We start from the raw sequence: 20,823 nt of genomic DNA on the forward strand, positions 1-20,823 counted from the left end.
AGATGAGAGCTGTAGGAGTACAAATATAGAATAAAGTAGCATTTCAATGATTACTCCCTCTTGTCACTCCAGCTTTAATGGGGTAAGTACTTTGAGGGGTTTATTGGTTTGCAGTGGATTCCTGGGTGATTTCCCCACCAAGCATCACAGCAGAAACACAATAATGGACTATGACAGACTCAGAGTTAAATCTGTCTGGACTGTTCAATACAAAACACAGTTCTATATATACTATTTCATCCTTGAATGCAAATGCTTCTGACAGCATTTCTAGTGGCTTTTTAAGGTTCTGCAAAATGCATGAGGTCTGTTAAGACTCTGCTTCTTTGAAATCCCAGGTTACTGAGATCTGTAACCTGGATATCATCCTCTCTCCCTCAACCCCTTATCTCATCAAACTGTCAGCCTTGCCAATCCCACCTCATCCCTCCTATCCCATTAGCACTGCCAATTCCTGAATTCAGTCCTTCATCACTTCATGGCCCCAACACAAGAATGATTTGTTTCTAAAACAAGTATCTGACCATGATATTCCCCAGCTAAAAACTCTTGCACGTATTGCATGGAACACTGGGTATTATACACAAAAAATGAATCATGGAACACTACATCAAAAACTAAAGATGTACTGTATGGTGACTAACATAACATAATAAAAAAAACCTCTTGAATAATTCCCTGCTATTTACCAAATCAAGGATTAATCTTTTAGTATATTAACAAAACTCTTCATGAGTTTGCATTCACCTTTATCTCTCCAGTCTTTTTCCTTCTTCTACCCCACAAGCTCCTTATGTTCTAGCCATGTCAAAATATTACTTCAAACTTCCCAAACTTTGCTCTCTCATATCTCTATGACCTTGCACTTGATGTTTCTTTTTTTTCTTCAAATTTTAATTTAAATTCTATTTAGTTAACATATATAATACTGGTTTCAGGAGTAGAATTTAGGATTCATCACTTACATATAACACCCAGTGCTCATCACAAGTGCCCTCCCTAATGCCCATCACCCATCTAGCCCATTCCCCACCCACCTCCCTCCATCAACCCTCAGTTTGTTCTCCATAATTAAGAGTCCCTTATGGTGGGGCACCTGGGTGGCTCAGTCAGTTAAGCATCTGCCTTCAGCTCAGGTCATGACCCTGGGGTCCTAGGATTGAGCCCCACATCAGGCCTCCTGCTCAGTGGGAGCCTGCTTCTCCCTCTCATCCCTGATCATGCTCTCTCTTGCTGTCTCTGTCTCTTTCTCAAATAAATAAATACTTTTAAAAAAATTTTTAAAGAGTCTCTTATGGTTTGCCTCCTTCTTTTTCCCCCCCTTCCCTATGTTCATCTGTTTTGTTTATTAAATTACATATATGGGTGAAATCATATGGTATTTGTCTTTCTCTGACTTATTTCACTTAGCCTAATATACTCTATCTCCAACCACATTGTTGCAAATGGCAAGATTTCATTCTTTTTGATGGCTGAGTAATATTCCATTGTACATATATACCATTTCTTCTTTAGCCATTCATCAGTTGATGGATATTTGGGCTTTTTCTGTAATCTGGCCATTGTTGATAATGCTGCTATAAACATCAGGGTGCATGTGCCCCTCTGAATCAGTACTTTTGTATCCTTTGGGTAAAAACCTAGTAGTGTAATTGCTGGGTCATAAGGTAGTTCTATTTTTTAACTTTTTTAGAAACTTCCATACTATTTTCCGGAGTGGCTGTCCCAGTTTGCATTCCTACCAGTGTACTTGATGTTTCTTCTGTCTGGAACTCTTCACACCCTTTTCAACTATACCTTTTTTATCTGGAAAATTACAGACTATTCAAAGAGAATGAAGTCAAGGCATCAGCCTCCTTGTGAAACTTTTCCTAGAAACATCATTTCTCCACTCCAGCCTTTTGGCTCTCAACTTTCCACTTATAATCACCATAGCTAACATATGTAGAATGCTTTCAGTGCTCCAGCCAGAATACCAAATGCCTCCCATAGGCTATCTCATTTTACCTTCTCAATAACACTATGAAGCATATATCATTTTTTAATTTAATTTTATTATGTTAGGTTAGTCACCATACAATATCATTTTTATTCCCATTCTACAGATGGGAAAATAAAATTTGGGAATATTATTTAACTTCCTGAAATCATAGAGGTAATTAGTAATAAAAATAAAATTGGAATCTAGGCAATCAGACCCCAGAACTCATGTGCATAACACCCAATATACCACACTGCACTACTGGTACATTTCTATTATAGCATTTAGCACATTTATTACCACTTTAATTAATTATTAGCATGTCATACTTAGAAAGAGCCTTGAACTGACTGAATCCTTGAGATCAAGATGTGTCTTCATTTAGCCAACTGCTCAACTGGTGAGGGAAAAATCTGAAAGTGACAAATACAATGCCATATGGTAAGGATGGTGTGATTTGAGGGCAAGAACAAGATGCTATGGGGATACCAAAAAGTAGGGTCTGAATAGTAGGGTTAAAATAGAAATTCTGATTGCATCTCTTCCCCAAAATCTGTTCTCCCTGAGTCTTCCCCATCTCTGTGAACAGCACTTGTTATTATCAAATACTGTTCTTGTTTATGGTCCATTTCCTCCCAGGAGATATAAGCACAATGACAGTAGGGACCTTGGTTGTTGCTTCATTACTCTATGCTCAGCATCTAGAACAATAGCTGGTATGCAATAAGAATATCATAAATAAATATCTTCATCTCCTAGCTCCTGACAACCTCCAAGTGGCAGAGAATTTTTGTCATACTGCTAGTTTTCCAACTGATTCAACTCTCACAATGACCTGAGCAATTTGCTGGTTTGACCAATTGTATCTACAGTCATCAGGAGCTCAGTATCTCCCTTTTCTCCCAGTAGTTAATGTAATTCACATTAAGAAAAAGCTTATCTTTGATTCCATTCATTTTAACAATGAAAGAAGAATCTACCCTTGAATTCCAGAAACTGTTATTCAATTTAGAGAGACAGACATACCTAGATAACCCTTATGGAAGGCAGACTGGAAGTCTGACAGAGATATAAACAACCATCATATAGGGTATGAGAGCAAATATTACTTGCAACTTGTGAGAAAGTGGGAGTCTAAAGGAAAGTAGCACTGAGCTAGATGTAGGGTGCTGGTGAGGACAAGGAGGATGGCATTGCAAACAGAGTTACAGATTAAACAAAGCCACATTTATGAAGGAATATCAGGAGCTTTCAAGGACAGGTAGTAGTGGTCTATGCCTGGAGCTCAGGGTACACAAGTGGGGAGAAGCTTAGGACAGTGCATGGATTACAGGGTAAGCATATATTCTGAACAAAGTCAGGACACATAGGAACTGATAAAGCATAGCAGTCATGAGCATGAATTTTGCCATCAGAATATCCAGTTTTCAATTCTGACTCTATCATTTCCTACTCCTGTGACCTTGTTACATAAATTAATATGTTACATCCAAAATTGAAATGGTAGTAATACCTGCCTCAGAGGGCCCTTGTAAGAATTAAATAAGATAATAAGTAAAAGCTTCTGCAACATGTAAATTCTTTTAAAAAATTAGATATTTTTAATATTATCATTGTCTAGAAACATTTTTGCTGGTTTTAAATTTGTTTCATATACTTAAAAGAGTATGAGGATTAAATTCTTTCTGTGGTCTATTTAATAAGCCATCTTTATCAAAAGTATAAAATAAAATTGAATCCATATTCTTGTAGAAAATACTGTATTTAGTGTACAAGGGAGGAGAGGGAAGTACATTGTAAGTAGTAATGGTGAAAATCTAAAAAAACCCACTGGTTTCTGAGCAGTTATGTTGCCTTGAATTGTATGCCAAACCCAGATAATTCTTAGTTCTTAGTTGCCCCATATCCCCAAATCAAGAACCAAGCCAAATCAACTCAAATCACAGATGCTTTCCCATAATATAGAGAAACCACCCTTTCCACTTATAACAGCTGGGGAAAGAAGAAGCCAGAACTTCAGAGGAGTTTACTTAAGCCCATAGCAAAAAGAAAAGCTTGCTTCTTCTAGTATAGGAAGAGAGTGGGGATTTCTATTTAAAAGGAGGGGGAAGCACCAGATGGCATGTCCAAAAGCCAACATCTTGGGGTCAGAAAATATGGGCTGTGCTCTGTTCTCCATTTGGAACTTAAAGACAGCAGTGAGAGGCAACACACAAGATAGTCCCTTAGCAACATGGGGTAAAAAGTCACACAATTAGTTTAGGAGGAAGAGAGCCTGAATTAGCATTTCCAAAGTTCCCTCAACTTTAATGTCATGAGGAATCCAGAAGTTTCCCCCTTGGACCATAGAGTATGTGGTTGGAACAAAGCAACTCTGTAGATGAGGGCTACAGAAAGGGCTGTCCAACCAGACTTAACCAGGAGCATCCTCAGTACCAGTGAAAAGGGGTGGAGTTAGCAAGGTGGCAGAAGAACCACCAGACTCTGCTGGAGGCCAGAGAATAGATCACAAGTTTGCCAATCATAAATTTTGTCCTCTATGCCAATGACCAGGCAAAAAACCCCCCAAAATGTTGCCATGGAGATGAGAAGAGCCAGACAGCAGTATAGGGGCCTGCATGTGGGGATGCAGTCCCCTTCCAGCTGCTGCAATGGCAGGATCAGCCCCAATCTCACACTTCAAGAACATCTTGGTGAAAAGCAGGAAAGAAGCTGGATTTAAAAGAGGGATATTATCCAAAGAGACTGAATCATCCAAAAGCCATGGTTTAAACTGGAAAGGACTGAGAGAGATTTCAGTAATTAGAAATTTTGAGTCCTCCTCCCCCACCACTCACCCTTCTGTCCAGCTTCCCAACAACATGGGGCTTTTGAGGGGCATTAAATCAGTTATAAAAAATAAAATCATATATTTTCTGAGTAATAGTAAGAATACAATCATGACCCCAGAACACATGAAATATCTCATCTATTCCTTATAACAGGGTTGTGAGATAGACACTATTATCCCTATTTTACAGATGAGTAAGGTGAAGCTCAATGAGGTTAAGTAAGTTGCCAAAAGTCCATAGCCTGGACTCTGTCCTATATGTGACTGATGCCAAAGTCACCTTCTTAACCACTATACCAAATCAAAGGTCAAAGTCCAATTGAGAAAGATATTGAATATCAGTCTATGGACTCCAGGTTTTACTTTATACAAATGGAAAGAAAGAAAAAGTTTTGCAACTAGAAGGGAGATTATTTGAAGTTTAGAAGAATCACTCTCGTGGCAACAAATGAAGAGATTGAGCAGGTAGAGACTGATGTATGAAGTCCATCAAAAAGGTTTACAAAAAGTAGAGTGAGAATTAAAATTCAGATCTATTTGATGTAAAAGTCAGTGAATTTTTCTTTGGGCCAAACTTCCTCACCAAAATGACCTCCAAATTTGGTGACAGAAGGAATGCAAGTATAGTGGTACCATATATTGAGCGATGGGAGGCATGTCAGTATAGAAAGAAAATATTAAAATTGTTTTTTTGATATGTATCTTCCATAATATCAATCTCCTTGAAAATAAATGGGATTCTGTAAATTCCAAGCAACCATTTCCAAACCTCTTGATACTTGAAAAGAGCATCGTCATTATTATAATATATGTCTTTTCTCAGCATAACTGTTGGTATTACCTCAATTACTTTTAAACTTTAAAACATGAAAGTTGGGGTGCCTGGGTGGCTCAGTCGTTAAGCGTCTGCCTTCGGCTCAGGTCATGATCCCAGGGTCCTGGGATCGAGCCCCACGTCAGGCTCCTTGCTCCACAAGAAGCCAGCTTCTCCCTCTCCCACTCCCCTTGCTTGTGTTCCCTCTCTCACTGTGTCCCTCTCTGTCAAAAAATAAATAAAATCTTTAAAAAAAAAAACATGAAAGTTCTATTTAACACAGTTCATGAATTTAAATGAAATTTGAAATTTGAAAATATCTTTAACAGATAGATGACCTGATTTCATATAAGTCCTAGGAAATGAGCCTTTGTAGTTATTTATGAAGTCAAGACATATACAACGAGAAGTAAAAACAGCAAAGCAAGGGAATTTGATAAATTAATCATTTGGTTCAATTCAATCCAATTAAAAAACCTGTTATTGAACACCTACTTCATGTAGGGCACTCCACTAGGTAATAGGATTATAAGAAGGCTTGTGGTAAAGTTTCTGTCCCCTAGGACTCAGAAATCTATCTTGCTGCAAAAAGAACATGGTTTTTACAGCCGCACTGACCTGGCTTTGAAACTTGGCCTTGCAGTGGTGCATGTCAGGGGCAAATCACTCAAACTCTCCAAGCCTCCACTTATTCCCCTTTAAAACAAAGTAATATACTATACTTAACTCTCACAGTTGCTATGAGAATTAGTAACAAGTGGGTAAATCCCAATAAATGTTAGCCATTAGCCTTAGTAGATAAGACTAGTTTACAAGCAACTATAACAAATGACCCTGTAATAGAAAAGTTATATGATAGAGAAGCAGAGTCATAACGCTTTTATTCTTTCTGAGAGGTTTTTTTTTAAGGAGGTATTTTTAAGAGAATAAGTAAGTAGAAATTAAAAAGTTTTTTTCACTGATCCAATAAATATTGTTAGAAAGCAGACAGCCCAACTAAAAAAGGAAACTAGATATCAAACCACCACATTCTCATATATTGTATTTAATCCTAACCACAACCCCATAAGGATGTATTATAAGGAAATAGACTCAAAGAAATTAAATGATCTCCAAGATCACACAGCAAACAAGTAGCAGAACTAGAATCCTAGCCCCTAGGTACCCTGTGCCTTGTACCCCTTGTGCCACCTCTCAGCCTACCTGGAGATGCCTACACAAAGGCTCTTGTAGAAGGTGTTCCATGAACATTTGCTGATCTGAGTGGATTTGAAGGAGCAAGCTGGTTGCAAAAGGAGTACAGGGAAGCAGTCTTGCTAGAGAAGTTGTTGATTTCAGCAAGATTTAGAGATCTTTGGGATAAGGAAGGGATGGAGTCACAAAGGACTGAATGGATATGAATGAAACCTACCCACCTCTGAGTTACCTTTGGAACACTGGTAAATTGATACGTCCAGAAAACCTCTTTCAAAGGCACAAAAGATTGTTTTTTAGTATAGAGTAGTCCTCCCTTATTCACAGGGGATACATTCCAACACCCCCCAGGAGATGCCTGAAACAGCAGATAGTACCAAACCCTATATACACTATGTTCTTTCCTATACATACATACATATGATAAAGTTTAATTCATACATTAGGTACAGTGAGAGATTAAAAATAACATAAATAGTATAATTTTAACAATATACTGTAATAAAAGTTATGTGAATGTGGTTTCTCTCTCTCCCTCAATATCTTATTGTTCTGTACCCTTCTTGTGATGATGTGAGATGATAAAATGTCTACATGATGAGCTTAAGTGAATGACATAGGCATTGTGATTTAGCATTAGGCTACTATTTAATTTCTGATGATATTGTAGAAGGAGAATCATCTGCTTCCAGACCAAGGCTGACCACAGGGAACTGAAACCACTGAAAGCTGAGCTGCAGACAAGGGGGCACTACTGTAAAGTCTAGTTTCTTCAAATGTTTCCAGATGGCCACCTCTGAGCCCTCCCACTGTCCTGATCTACATCCAAACATGCTCCCTCAAGAATATGCTATATCCTTCTTAAAATCATAGCTCCCAGATATGAATGCAATGATCCAAGTTGTGGTTGGTTTAAAACGAGTTGAAAAGCACCATAACCACCTCTGCTTTGAACATTATCACAATTAATGTGGCCTAAGATGATAAATGTATTTTGTTTTACTTTGCTTTGCTTTTAGCAGCATGCACAATTTACTGACTCTTATAGTCTGAGAAAGTTTTATTTAAGAAATAAATGCTTTTAATTAAAAAAATGAAATTCTGGTGTTTTCCAAAGTCTTTAAGAGATACTGAAAAGAAGACTTCCTATTTCAGACAGTGACTAGAGTTAAAGAGGTTTCAGAATCACAGCATGATTTCCTAAATAGAGATGACAGCTAAAATGTTTTCTCTTCAGTGATTCAAGAGGAACTGAGCAACTGTCTGAAAAACAAATCCATCCTCAGTGTAGCAGTTCTTTTCTTCCCCATTCGTTTTCATTTTATCTGCATCACAAATTGGAAATAACATTTAGGGGCAAGTTCTCTGATTAAAATGGAAAGGTTTTTCAAGAAAGAAATGCTTGTACTAGGATCATAATTTTTTTAAGAAAAATAAATGAACAACTCACTCCATGGATCTGCCCTGCTAGTTTGATATTTCTGAATTGAGGCTTTCTGAGATTTTTGTCAGGGTTTGTTAAAAGGCTTTGATATATGAGAAAGAACTAACCCTCATGGACTGTGGCTCCTTAGGATACTGTCTTAATAACAGAGGAAAGAGGGTGCTCTTTGTCCCCAAGTGGATACTAGAATTACTATGGACTAGTAATGCTATGACCTAGTAATACTATGAACTAGTATTGCACAGAGCATTAGCCTCATGATCTGTAAGGACAAAGACAAAAGAAGCACCTAAATGATTACATAAGAGAATTAATTTCAAATCCTTAATAGTAAGCAGGCAAATGAATAAATAGGAGAATAAGGTTATTAAATAAGGGAAAACATTTAGAACCAAAAGAGCAGCTTTTCCCTGTATATTCATAATTAAAATAAATATTAAAGATACTATTTAACTAGACCAATCATGTGAATTTTTCCTCAGATCCAAATTTCAAGAATTAAATATTTATTGAGTACCTACTCATGGCCAGGAAATAGCAAGTATTGAGAATACAAAGAAAAATAAGGCAAGGTCCTGGACCTCTTGTAGCTCAAATCAACAAATTTGAGAATGATTTAAGAGTGATATAAATCAACAAATAATAATATAGCCATCTGGTCCCAAAGGCTCTTTTCATTTTTTAAAAGATTTTGTTTCTTCATTTATGTACTTTAGGGAGAGAAGAACAGGAGTAGGAGTAGGGGCAGAGGGGGAAGGAGAGGGTGAGAATCTCAAGCAGACTCTGCACTTAGCGTGGAGCCCCACACGGAACTCAATCTCACGACCCTGTGAGCAGAAACCAGGAGTCAGATGCTTAAACAACTGAGCCACCCAAGCACCCCCCCGCCCCCACCACCAAAGGCTCCTTTCATGAAAAACCTGTGCAGTTTGTCTTTAGGCTTCTCTGCTTTCCTTTTTCTATAATATTTTCCTGCTCTCAACCATTATCTTACTACACAGACTCCTAAAGTTCTTAATTGCTGGCATGGGAGAATTTGACCTCCACATGAAGAGCAGATCTTAAATTTTCAGTCATAATTCCCATGCTCTAATCCTGCATTTATCATTCATAAGCTATGTGATTCTGAGTGAGTTATTTCTTCTATGTAGACCTCAATTTCCTCATTTGTAAAACAGAGCAAGGTTCTTAAGAGTCTTCAGGGGCCCTTCCAGGTCTGGCATTCCACAGTGTGCTCTGCACCTGCCAGGGGCATCTGTAGGAAAATAGCAACACTTGACCAAGAGCAGAAACACTCTAATAGTGGAATTTCAGATACTGGGCTGCCCCTTGGGGAAATAGAGAGATTTGAGGCTGAGGGCAGTAGATCTATCTAATTCCAATCAATTCAATAGGCATTTGAAGAGGGTCCATTATGAGCCAGATGAAGAAGGAGCTTCAGAGTTCAAGAAGCCTTTCTTTCAGTGGAAGAAAGACTGTAAGCAGATGATGGTTATGTAGAAAATTATGTACTGACAAAAAGGAAAGCACAAGGTATTGTATGAATGCAGAGAATACCTCTAACAATCTAGAATTTCAGGAAAGGCTTCCCAAAGGCCATGACAATTAAGTTGAAACAAGGAAGACAAGGGAAGAGGGTCTTAAAAGAAAAACGGTTAATGGAAATGTTTACCAGGCAGAAGAAGCAGTAGGTGAAAGCAGTTCAAATTAAGCAGGATGCCTGTGGAAACTGAAAGTTGCAACTAGAGCCCTAGGTCCATATTGCAAAGAAGCAGGACATAAGTTGAAGATGGAAAAGTGACAAGGAGCCAGAAAATTGAGGGCCTTGTGTCTCGTTCTAAGGATTTTAGATATTTTCCTGTGAATCTCAAAGGACAATTAAAAGGTTTAAGCAGAAATGGGTGATCCATAAGTAACACCTCCCTCAACATAACTTGGACCAGCTCATCTCTCTTACATAAACTTACAGTTTTGGATCAGAATGCATACACTTTCCAGTCTATTCTTGAAGATCTTCAAGCTGCACCTTCCATAACCATATCCCTAAGATGCCATGTTATGCAGACCCCAGGATAATTCATTTTGTACAAGCTAAGCATTTCTGCATGGGCTGCTTCCCAAGCAACACAGCCAAAAGCTGCAACACAAGCTCTGAACAAACTGCAGCTCCTGAATTATTCAGGGCACTATTAAAATGAGACTCACAACTCACAGGGCAAATTAATTTTAATTTTTAAACAGGCAACATTTTAAACTGTTCATTTCCTTGAAATGTATCTGTCCTCGCATTTTTATCATCAGAAGAGTAAGTAAAACTCATAGTGGAAAGAGGAAAAGAGCCAGGATGCTGTAAACTAAGACTCTCTCATGTCCAGGAAAGGCCCTCTGGAATGAGCAAGAGTCACATCATCTGTTCTCGGAGGGTATGTATCTTGAAAATACAGTGTCAATCTAAGAAATTCAGTAGTGGAAAATTCCTTTTTCCTCTGCTTTTGTCATAATGACATGTGGTCAGCAGCCTGAAACTCCAGTACCTTAGTCACTGTGCTTTAACCCTGAAGCCTATTTCTATACAAAAGCAGGAGGAAAGTGGAGTCAAAGGCCTAAGGTACTGAGGCCTGAGAATATTCATCTGAACTGTAAACATCTCTGTACAAGGCCTATGTGTTACTGCCCTTTGTCTAGCCTCCAGCACCTAAAACACAGTTGTTCCATTAAGTTTTACCGTACTGAGCTGAATTTCATATGAAAAATCCTTTCAAACAGGAGATGTCCTTTATGTTTTTCCCTTTCTTCTAAACTGCCTTTGTTCTCTATGACTAGTAATCTAAGTGTCCTTGGGATGCCCAGTGACCCCCAGGAACAAAATTAAATGCACCACTGCTGCCTAAACTTAGCCTTGAAAATGACAAGATTCTGACTTCCTTGTCATTCAGACAGGATCCATGTGGCTGCCATGCATAAACTGAAAGTAAGGAGGCCAAGTTGGGGGTTGGGTGAGACTGGTACCCAGGCTTTCTCCCTCCTGATCCAGGGTTTTTACTACCACACTTCATGGCTTGATAGAATTAGGAAGTCTCTCAGACACCCAGATGGCATCCTTCTCTACTCTTCCCCTTCCTGATTGCTGGGAATCACAGAATAAAGAAAATAAATGAATGTTTTTGAGACCCCTCACTACAGGCCCACCACTCTGATAGGCAAATTTTATACACTATAATATTATTTAGTCTTTTCAATAAGTGTGTGAGGAAGAATTTTTTTAATTGACATAGAATTGACAATTAAAACTGTATTCATTTCAGGAGTGCAACATAAGATTCAATATTTGTATATATTGTAAAATGATCACCACGACACACATAGTTGCAAAAGTTTGTTTCTTGTGATAAAAACTTTAAAGATCTACTTTCCTAAGACTTCAAATATACAGTACAGTACTGTTAATTATAATCATCATGTTGTACATTACATTCTCAAGACTTATTTATCTTATAAGGAAGTCTGTATTTCTTAACCCCCTTCACCCATTTTTCCCACCCCATCCCCTGCCCCAGAAAACTACCTATCAGTTCTCTCCATTACGAGCTTGTTTTCTGTTGTTGCTTTTTTTTAAGATTCCACATATAAGTGAGATCATACAGCATTCCTCTCTCTCTGACTCATTTCACTTAGCATAATGCCAAGAATTTTTTTATACCTATTTTGCATCTAAGAAAATGTTGAGGCTAAATAGGATTAAATAGTAAACCCAAGGTCACCCAGAAAACCAGTGGTAGTACTAAGATTTTAACCCTCATTTGACTCCAAAGTTTTTGTTCTTTCTACTATACTGAGAAGGAATTGAGTAGGTTGGGGTGAACTTTTTGAATGAGCAAGGAGTCTTCCATTTCACAGCCAATATGGTATTTCTCAGGCTCACAGTCCATGTGTTATTTCTTGAAATGGTGTTCCTTCACTGGTGGGCAGATAGGATTCCTCATTCTCTGCCCATCCGTGACTCATCACAATTTCTCAGACTCATCAAAGCTCTGCCAGGAGCCAAAAAGGCAGCTCTGTTCAGTTCTATTCCACCCACTCAGCGATGGTCTCATTTCTAGGCTCCTGACACTGTCTGAACTAAGGGTTTCATCATCTCTCTTACTTGACAGCTTCCTCATTCTTCATTTGTCTTTCTATCTCTCCCTCTTCTATCCATACTCAACACAGATTTCAAAGATGTGTCTCCAAAATGTAAATATGAATATGTCACTCACTGGCTTAAAACCCCCCACCTATCTGATCACATCCAAATTATAAACAGCATATATAAGACCGTCCATGCTCTGGTCTCTGACTCCTTCCTTATCCCTTGCTACTCTCCCCACCCTCATTCTTAAATCCTATCCTCCAACCCTACCTAAACACTGCCACTTCCCATTCTGTGCTCACCTGTAACTTTTACACATACTGCAACACACACACACACACACACACACACACACACACACACACACACACACTCCTTCTAGTGAACTCCAAATCATGCCTCAAAACCTAGATTTAGTTCTTTCATGAAGCCTCCCATGGTCATTGCAGAAGTTTATCACTCATTTCTGGACACCCACCATTCTTTGTACATTCTTATTATGAAACCCATCCCATATCAGTCTCTCATTTCAGAACTCTCTTTACTTTTCTTAGACTATGGTTCCTTAAAGGAAAAGAAACTATGTCTTCTTCATCTTTAAACCCCAGTTTGAACATACTGGTCATTCAACAAACATTTGAGGAAAAAACAAGTTGAATAAATACTATGATAATTAATATATTAAGGAATGGAATCAGGTTAGCTGAAATCTATACTCAGTTCTCTCAGTAACTTTTTGTGTTAAAAATCAATCAGTTTTCTGAGTATTATTTTCCTCTCCCATTTAAACCATTTCTGTATGGGGCACCTGGGTGGCTCAGTTGGTTAAGCTACTGCCTTCGGCTCAGGTCATGATCCTAGAGTCCCTGGATCGAGTCCCGCATCGGGCTTCCTGCTCAGCAGGGAGTCTGCTTCTCCCTCTGACCTTCCCCCCCTCATGTGCTCTCTCTCTCTCAAATAAATAAATAAAATCTTTTAAAAAAATAAAATAAATAAACCATTTCTGTATGGAAAAATGTGCTGACCAGCTAATAGACCTCCTATAGTTATATTTCTTTTAAATTAATAAGTGGGCTTTCTGACTTACATGTCAATATTCTATGAACATGGCTAGTGTAAGTCAGTCATCATGAGGTTAAACTTTGGCTTCACTGGAAAAACTGTCTTTGGAGTCAAGGTAAGCTAAGAACCAGCTTGTAGAGCTTTGTTGAAGTGGGCAGGCAAGTTCTACCCTTATAGAATTGCTCTTTAATTGAAATTTAAATCATGAGAACTTAGCCACTGAGCCTTAAATTTGTTAATTGTAAAATAGAAAATTGGATTAGATCCTAAATCACAAACACAAATACCTGCTGTCAACCTAAATGAGTAAACTCTGCTGGGTTTTAGACAAAAAGAAGCTTGGTTGCATGTATGATTATCACAATCAATCATGGTTTCTACCTAGTTACCTTGCCCATTAAAACATAAGATGCTAAACAAAGCACAACCCTAAGCCTTGTACAGCTATGCGTCACCTGGGACAGCTCTTTTGTGACTCCAAGGACCCTAAAATGCTTTAAGGCTATGATGCTGTGACTGCTATTTCTCTGAATTTCATTCGTTCTTTCATTTATTCACATAGTAGTAAGTATTGCAGGCACTGACGTAGGGGCTGACAACACTGGTGTCAATAAACATGACCCTGCCTTCAATGGACACTGGGCTCTGTTGGAAGAGTTGGACTTTTAATTAATTAAAGACATTAAGTGGTGTCAAAGACAGTTTACAAGAACAGTGGGAGCACAAGAAGAGATACCATCTATGCACAACAGTTTCCCTGGAAAGGTCAGAAAGGCTTCACAGAGGAGGTGATATGTGAGCTGAATTCAGAAGGATAAATAAGAGATTTTCAGACGGGCAGGGCATTCCAGGCAAGGTGAACAGCATGGATAAGGGCACTAAAAATTGAAAGACCTCTGAATGGAAGAGGAAATGATCTAAACCCTCAATTACTCTTCTTAGTCCAAAAAATGCAAGACATGAGGAATGGAAAGGAAAGGGAAAATGCTCTGTAATTCCACTGAGGCTTCTCCCCAGCCTCTTAAAGGACAGTATCCCCCACCACAAACACCAGCCATTCCTCATCTGCACTGCTCCCTTAGTCTAGGTTTTCCCATTAAAGAAGTGAACAAGACACTTCTCATTATTGATGCACTGTATTCACACGGCAGCTTCCTTTCTCATGGGGGAGCTGCTCAGTCTGAGCAAATAAGACCCTCCTCCTCAGAGGCCCCAGTGGCTCAGAGGCACTCTTCACTGAAAAGCAATCTGATCCATGTTGATTCTTTGTAGTAATAGATAGAGACTAGGCAGTTGATTTAACATATTCCTTAAATTGCCTCTAAACAAAGTGAAGGAAACAACCATTTACCAATAGGTTGTTAAACTTTGTATTAACACTTTGGGTAACTTCCCATACCCTCAATTTGAAGATTGCAAGTAAGAAGCAGAGAAAGAAATAACAAGAAGATCCACTGCTTACATAGCACTTACTATGGTCTGGTTATCACTTTAACTGCCTCAAAACATTAATTCATTTAATCCCCACTACAACCCAATTAGGCGAGCCCTCCTATTGTCTTAATTTTTTTTAAAGATTTTATTTATTTATTTGAGAGAGAGAGAATGAGAGATAGAGAGCACGAGAGGGAAGAGGGTCACAGGGAGAAGCAGACTCCCTGCTGAGCAGGGAGCCCGATGTGGGACTCGATCCCGGGACTCCAGGATCATGACCTGAGCCGAAGGCAGTCGCTTAACCAACTGAGCCACCCAGGCGCCCCTATTGTCTTACTTTAAAGATGAAGAAATTGAGACTCAGAAATCTTGTTTCTCTCCTACTTGCTAATAAGTGATGACAAGTGACATTTGAACTGAGACTTGGCAGAATTTGCTTGTAAGAACTATGATCCACAGCCTTGTGATACACTAGATTCAATGGCTCTGTGGGACTATGAACCCAATATTTTGGATAAATTGTGTAATTTAATCTTCATAACAGTTTACATTATGAATTAAAACCTGAGGCTTGGAGAAAGTAACTGGCCCAGCACTGCATAGTTGGTAAGTGAAAGAGGTAAAATCTGATTTAAAGTCTGACTTTAACCTTATGCTACTGTGTCTATCTCTGTAAGTGTTAGGTAGGGGTTTACACAGAAGAAAAAGTGGCTAACAAAGCAGTAGGCCTGATATCCCTGGATGATATTATTTGCATTTTAATTCCAATATCTGATAGAATTGAAAATACCTGAAATTGAGACTTCATTAACCAGTGAGGAGTTTTGCCTGGACCAGTGGTTGTTAAACAGAGTTCTTGAAACCCCAGGGTCTTCTCCAGTGGGGAAAGTCTAAGTCCTTCACATAATCCCCTATATTAATCAGCTTTTGTTGTAGTGGCAAACAACTAATTCTCAGGGCTTCTCAACAGCAAAGGTTTATATCTCACTCACCTTGCATGTGATCTGCACCATGGCATTACCAAAAAACTGTATCACCTCTAAAATTATAAATCCAATCTCCTACTAACCAACCACAAACTCCTATCAGTCTTCCAGCTCATTTGCTGGAGATCACCAATCTACTGACCCTCTACTTTCTCTCTAACCACCAGCCTTCTATCATGTAAATCCCAACCCTGATCCATGGCCAATGGTATCAACCTCATATTAATATCTTTAACTCACTTATCTCTGTGCCCCTCAATTATGTTCATCCTAACCCTGAATGAACCTAACCCTCTGTTTCACTAAGGCAGCTGAATTTGTTGAAGAATATCATGTAACTGGAAAAACTGCTCTTACTATATATTCATGATCACCAACCCCAAACTCAGCACTGCCTGGTAATGCTACTGCATTCTTTTGTTAAGCTTAGTCTCTTCCTCTACCCAAAATTCTCCAATTTCCTCAAAGATCCCATACATCACCCATATTTACAGTAGTTCGTCTTACTTTGTATTTTTATTAAGAAAAAAAGAAACCACCTGACAATAGCTCCATATCTTTAAATCTACAAAAATACCTAATTTGCAGCTATTTCCCTTTCCCTCCTGTAAAAAACTGTGGAACATTCCTTCTTCTAGCAAGGGTCACTTCCTCTACCCTTGGAATACATGCTTTGAATTTTATTCTCTCTCATGTTCTCAATTATCTTTCTTTCTCTTGCACCTTCTGTCTTTCCTTTTCTAGTGGACTTTTTACATCATTAAATGTTATCATACTTCCCATAGTTTTAAAAAAATCTTCCCTAGTTCCCAAATCCCTCGCTAGCCAATATCCCATTTTTCTGCATAGCAAAACTTCTCATATCTGCCAAACTTAAATGAGGGGACATGAATCAACATATATATAATACCTTTTACCAGGTCTGATCTATGCCACATACTCAATAAATGATAGTATTGGTTGTAAAATCAGTAATAAAAATAATTGTAGTTGACATAAAAGTTTTCTTATATGCCAGTACAGCCCTTAGCATTATAAGTAGATTGTCTAAATTTGCTCCTACAACAACCCTATGAAGTAGGTATTAATTTTATCCCAATTTTATAGATGATGTGTCTGAAGCTTAGAAAGGTTAAATTGCTCAAGGTCAGACAATTCATAGAAAATATGACTTAGATTTCCTTCCATTTCTGTGTGACACCATAGCCAAAGGCTGTTACTCTCTAAATAAACCCTAGCTTCTATTCCTCTAACACTCTCTATGTACTTCTACCTCATAAGAACAGATACAATTTTTCCCATAAGCAGAGGAATAACAATCAGGAAGAACCTCTGTGAAGCCAGATGATACTGGCATCACCTCCAGATCCCTTAGGGTGTCAGTATATGAGCAGGTTCACTAGGAAAATTCAAAGGAAGTATTGACAGGCTTCAGGGCAGGCCACCCCAGAATATGCCACCTTGACATGTAGATTATTTTAAGCTGAAGACAATCAAGGCCCAACAGACCAATGATACCTTTTACTTCACCCTTAGCTGCCTAAAAGAATTCAGATAGAAAGTCTACACCAGGAAGATAGCTATTATCAAAGGTAACTTTTTTTTACATTAGACAGACTTCTCTCCAAGGCATGGCAAACATTTGTTTACCAAACATTTCCTCTCTCCATCTTCCTGTGAATTATTTTCCTTCCTATTTGAAGTCCCCGACCTTTACCCCCTTCTCCTTAGCTCAGAATGGCATATGAGCTTCAATTGCCTGGCTATCTGGAAGCCTCATGCCTTTGTGGAGCTCCATATATATGAAATATATATATGTATATGTATATATGTAACAATAGCAAATAATCTAGTATACATTTCCAACAAATAGAATTTTTGGTTAACATGCAAAAGAAAAGGAGAAAGAAAAGGAAACAAACAAAATTCTGAATTAAATCCAGCTCAACACAGATGGAAGGAACAATGAGTAAGAAGCAGAAAGTATTCAGTAAATGAGGTGATGACCCACTCTACATATGAAACCTGAGGGGATGACTGATAGAGTTAGAATGTCTTCAAAGTTGTTCTCAATCAATAGGGAAATGTCAAGACCAGAGGGAAAAGTTGAATGTGAATGGAGGTATCAGAAGTGCTTACAATTAGATAACAAAAAGCCAAGTAGCAAACACTGGAGGTTAGGACACATTGATTGCAAAATCAGTAGCAATATGAGAAGTATAGCTTTGGATGCCTCAGAGGCCAGACAAAAAAAACTGAGGAAAAAATATAGGAAACTAAGTATAACCAAAGGAGGAAAGAGGAAAATAAGCTGCAAAAGTGGGGGAGGGTTCCCTAATCTACTATTTACTAAGCCCTTCATGTTTATATCCATCCTTTGAGATATATTTAATATTCCCATTTTACTTGAGAACATTAAAGCCTAGAGAGGCAAAGTGAATTTTCCAAGGTCATTCAACTACTATGGTGAATTTTAAGCACAACTTCTTAGAATCAGAATTTGAGCTATCTTGATTTATAAACCCATGATCTTTTCATTCCCCAGGATTGCTTTGTGAAGAAAGAACTGTCTAGGTATGGAAAGCATGCCCACGGGGTTTAACTAAGAGAAGAAAATGCTATGGAATCTTAACCATTTTCCTTCCTGCAAGCCACATGGGATTTCTATTTTTTTTAAGAGTTTATTTATTTATTTAAGAGAGAAAGAGAGAGTGAGAGAACACAAGCAGGAGGAGCAGCAGAGGGAGAGGGAGAAGCAGGCTCCCCGCTAAGCAGGGAGTCTGATGTAGGGCTCAATCCCAGGACCCTAGGATCATGACCTGAGCCCAAGGCAAAGGTTTAACCAACTGAACCACCCAGGCATCCCACTGAATGGGATTTCTCATGCTTCAGAATCACCACTGTATTTTGAGAGCACCAATTATGGGACACTCAGCTTATTACAGCCTTATAGTAGTTACTTGTAGATCACTGTTATGTTCGCTGTGTCTTTCTTCATATTTGTATTTTCATGGCACCAAAAACAAGGTGAACTAGTGATTGGTAGAAAATGAACATATGAAACATACACACACGTGCACATGCACGCATACACTTCCTTACTCTTTTAGCCCAGAATGCTAAAGGGAGGCCACACTGAGTAGGGGCAGTTAAAGCTTGTCTAACCACAGCTTTTCTAACAGGGGCTATGGTTGCCAGTTATATCACACAAAGTAGGGTCTTTCTGCATCCAATAAGTTTAATTGTATGCTATATCACAACCTTTTATACTTGGAGTTGGTATCATTATTCTGGAAGAATTTACATAATCCCTTTAAGGGGATATTTACAGACATTGAGAATGTCATGATTCTGTAACTATCTCTAACAATTCCAAAATTTTAGAGTCTGTTCCTTACAATATCGTGCTCCTGATCCCAAATCTTTTTCAGTTACAGTTGTTTGGCTTGAAACAATAGAAAGTCCAACTCAAAATAATTTAATCATTAAGGAGAATGTATCATCTCATGGAACCATTAATGTAAATCCTAAATAAGAGGGCTCCAGGTTTGGTTAATTCCATTACTCAACATTATTAAAAATCCAGGTTCTTTCCATCCTCAATGTGTCAGCATTGCCCTCAAGGAAGCTCCTGTTATGACTGAAAGATGCTGCTGCATTTTCCAGCTCCCCAAATAAACATAACATCCCTCTTACATGTCCTTTTTAAAAGGAAGAGAAATTTTCTCAGACACCCTTCATTAGACCTCCCCGTTTTGTCTCTGTGGCTGGAACTAGGTCACAGCATTTTGAAAAATGTAAGCTCAATGAAGAAATAAATGTTGTCTGTCTTGTTCACTTCTATATCCCTAGAACTCAGAACAATATTTGGTGCACAGCTTATATTTAACCTATAGCAACCTATTTTATTTTATAATATAGTAACAGCAATAACTAATAACAGTAAAAACATAGCACATCTGTTGAGACTATGGGCTCTGGAGTCAAATGGCTGGGGATATTTTTTTCTCTCTTTTTGGACCTTAGATGAACAGAATTGACTTAATCATAGCCCTACATTCATGACAACTCTCATCATTGCTCCATGTAGGATTTACTTCTTTATTTACTTATTGACCAATAATGTAATAGAAACTAATCTCACCACTCAAAACAAAAGTTAGGATCTTGACAATAACCTATTTCTAACTTTATGACCACCATTCACATTCCCTGCCTGTCCCCACCCAAGATAACCATCATAATAAATTGTGTCTCAATATTGTGTTGATTTTTTAATACAATTTAGTACATCTATAAGTATTCCTAAAAATATTTTATTTCATTTTTTTTCAACTTTATAAAAAAGTAATCAACTTTAAGTAATATTTTTGGATTTACTTTTTTACTTAAACTTATATTTGCTGATATCACTCATATTTTGCATGTCACTGTAGTCTATTCACTGTAACTGCTATACAACAGCCCATTCTGTCAATATATCACCATATATTTTCCTACTTTGATGTTAGTAATCACCTGAGCCATTTAATTTTTGCTATTATAAAAAAAAGCTGCTATAAACATTCTTGCAGAGCTCCCACTGTACACATGCAAGAGTATCTCTTGGGTATTTACACCTCAATGTGGATTTGCTGGATCATAGGGTACATAAATATTCAAATCAAGTAAATAAAACTAAACTGTTTCCAAATTGGTTGACCTATTGGCTTTTAGTTCCATATTCTCTCCAGTATTATCATATCCCTAATTCCAATTTTTCTATTATTTGTGCTTTCCTAATTGATTTGCGGATTGCATACATACCACACATACACATAAACACATCCCACATATTCTTGATACAACCACTTTGTGTCTGTCTCTTCTGAGTAATTTTTAACCAGTCTGTGCCTTAGTTTTTCACTCTATAATATAAGGTAAAATATAAAATATGGTACCTGTTGGTG

General features: G+C 38.0%; 1 pseudogene; it reads left to right on the forward strand.

Moving 5' to 3' along the window:
* The first annotated feature begins 4,559 nt into the window (after window positions 1–4,559).
* Window positions 4,560–20,823, forward strand: part of LOC112840750 (angiopoietin-related protein 5 pseudogene) — a 30,991-nt pseudogene continuing 14,727 nt past the window's right edge.

This window comes from Callorhinus ursinus, unplaced genomic scaffold (genome assembly GCF_003265705.2).
Source record: "Callorhinus ursinus isolate GAN/ISIS: 27379988/994484 unplaced genomic scaffold, GSC_fseal_2.0 scaffold35, whole genome shotgun sequence".
NCBI lineage: Eukaryota > Metazoa > Chordata > Mammalia > Carnivora > Otariidae > Callorhinus > Callorhinus ursinus.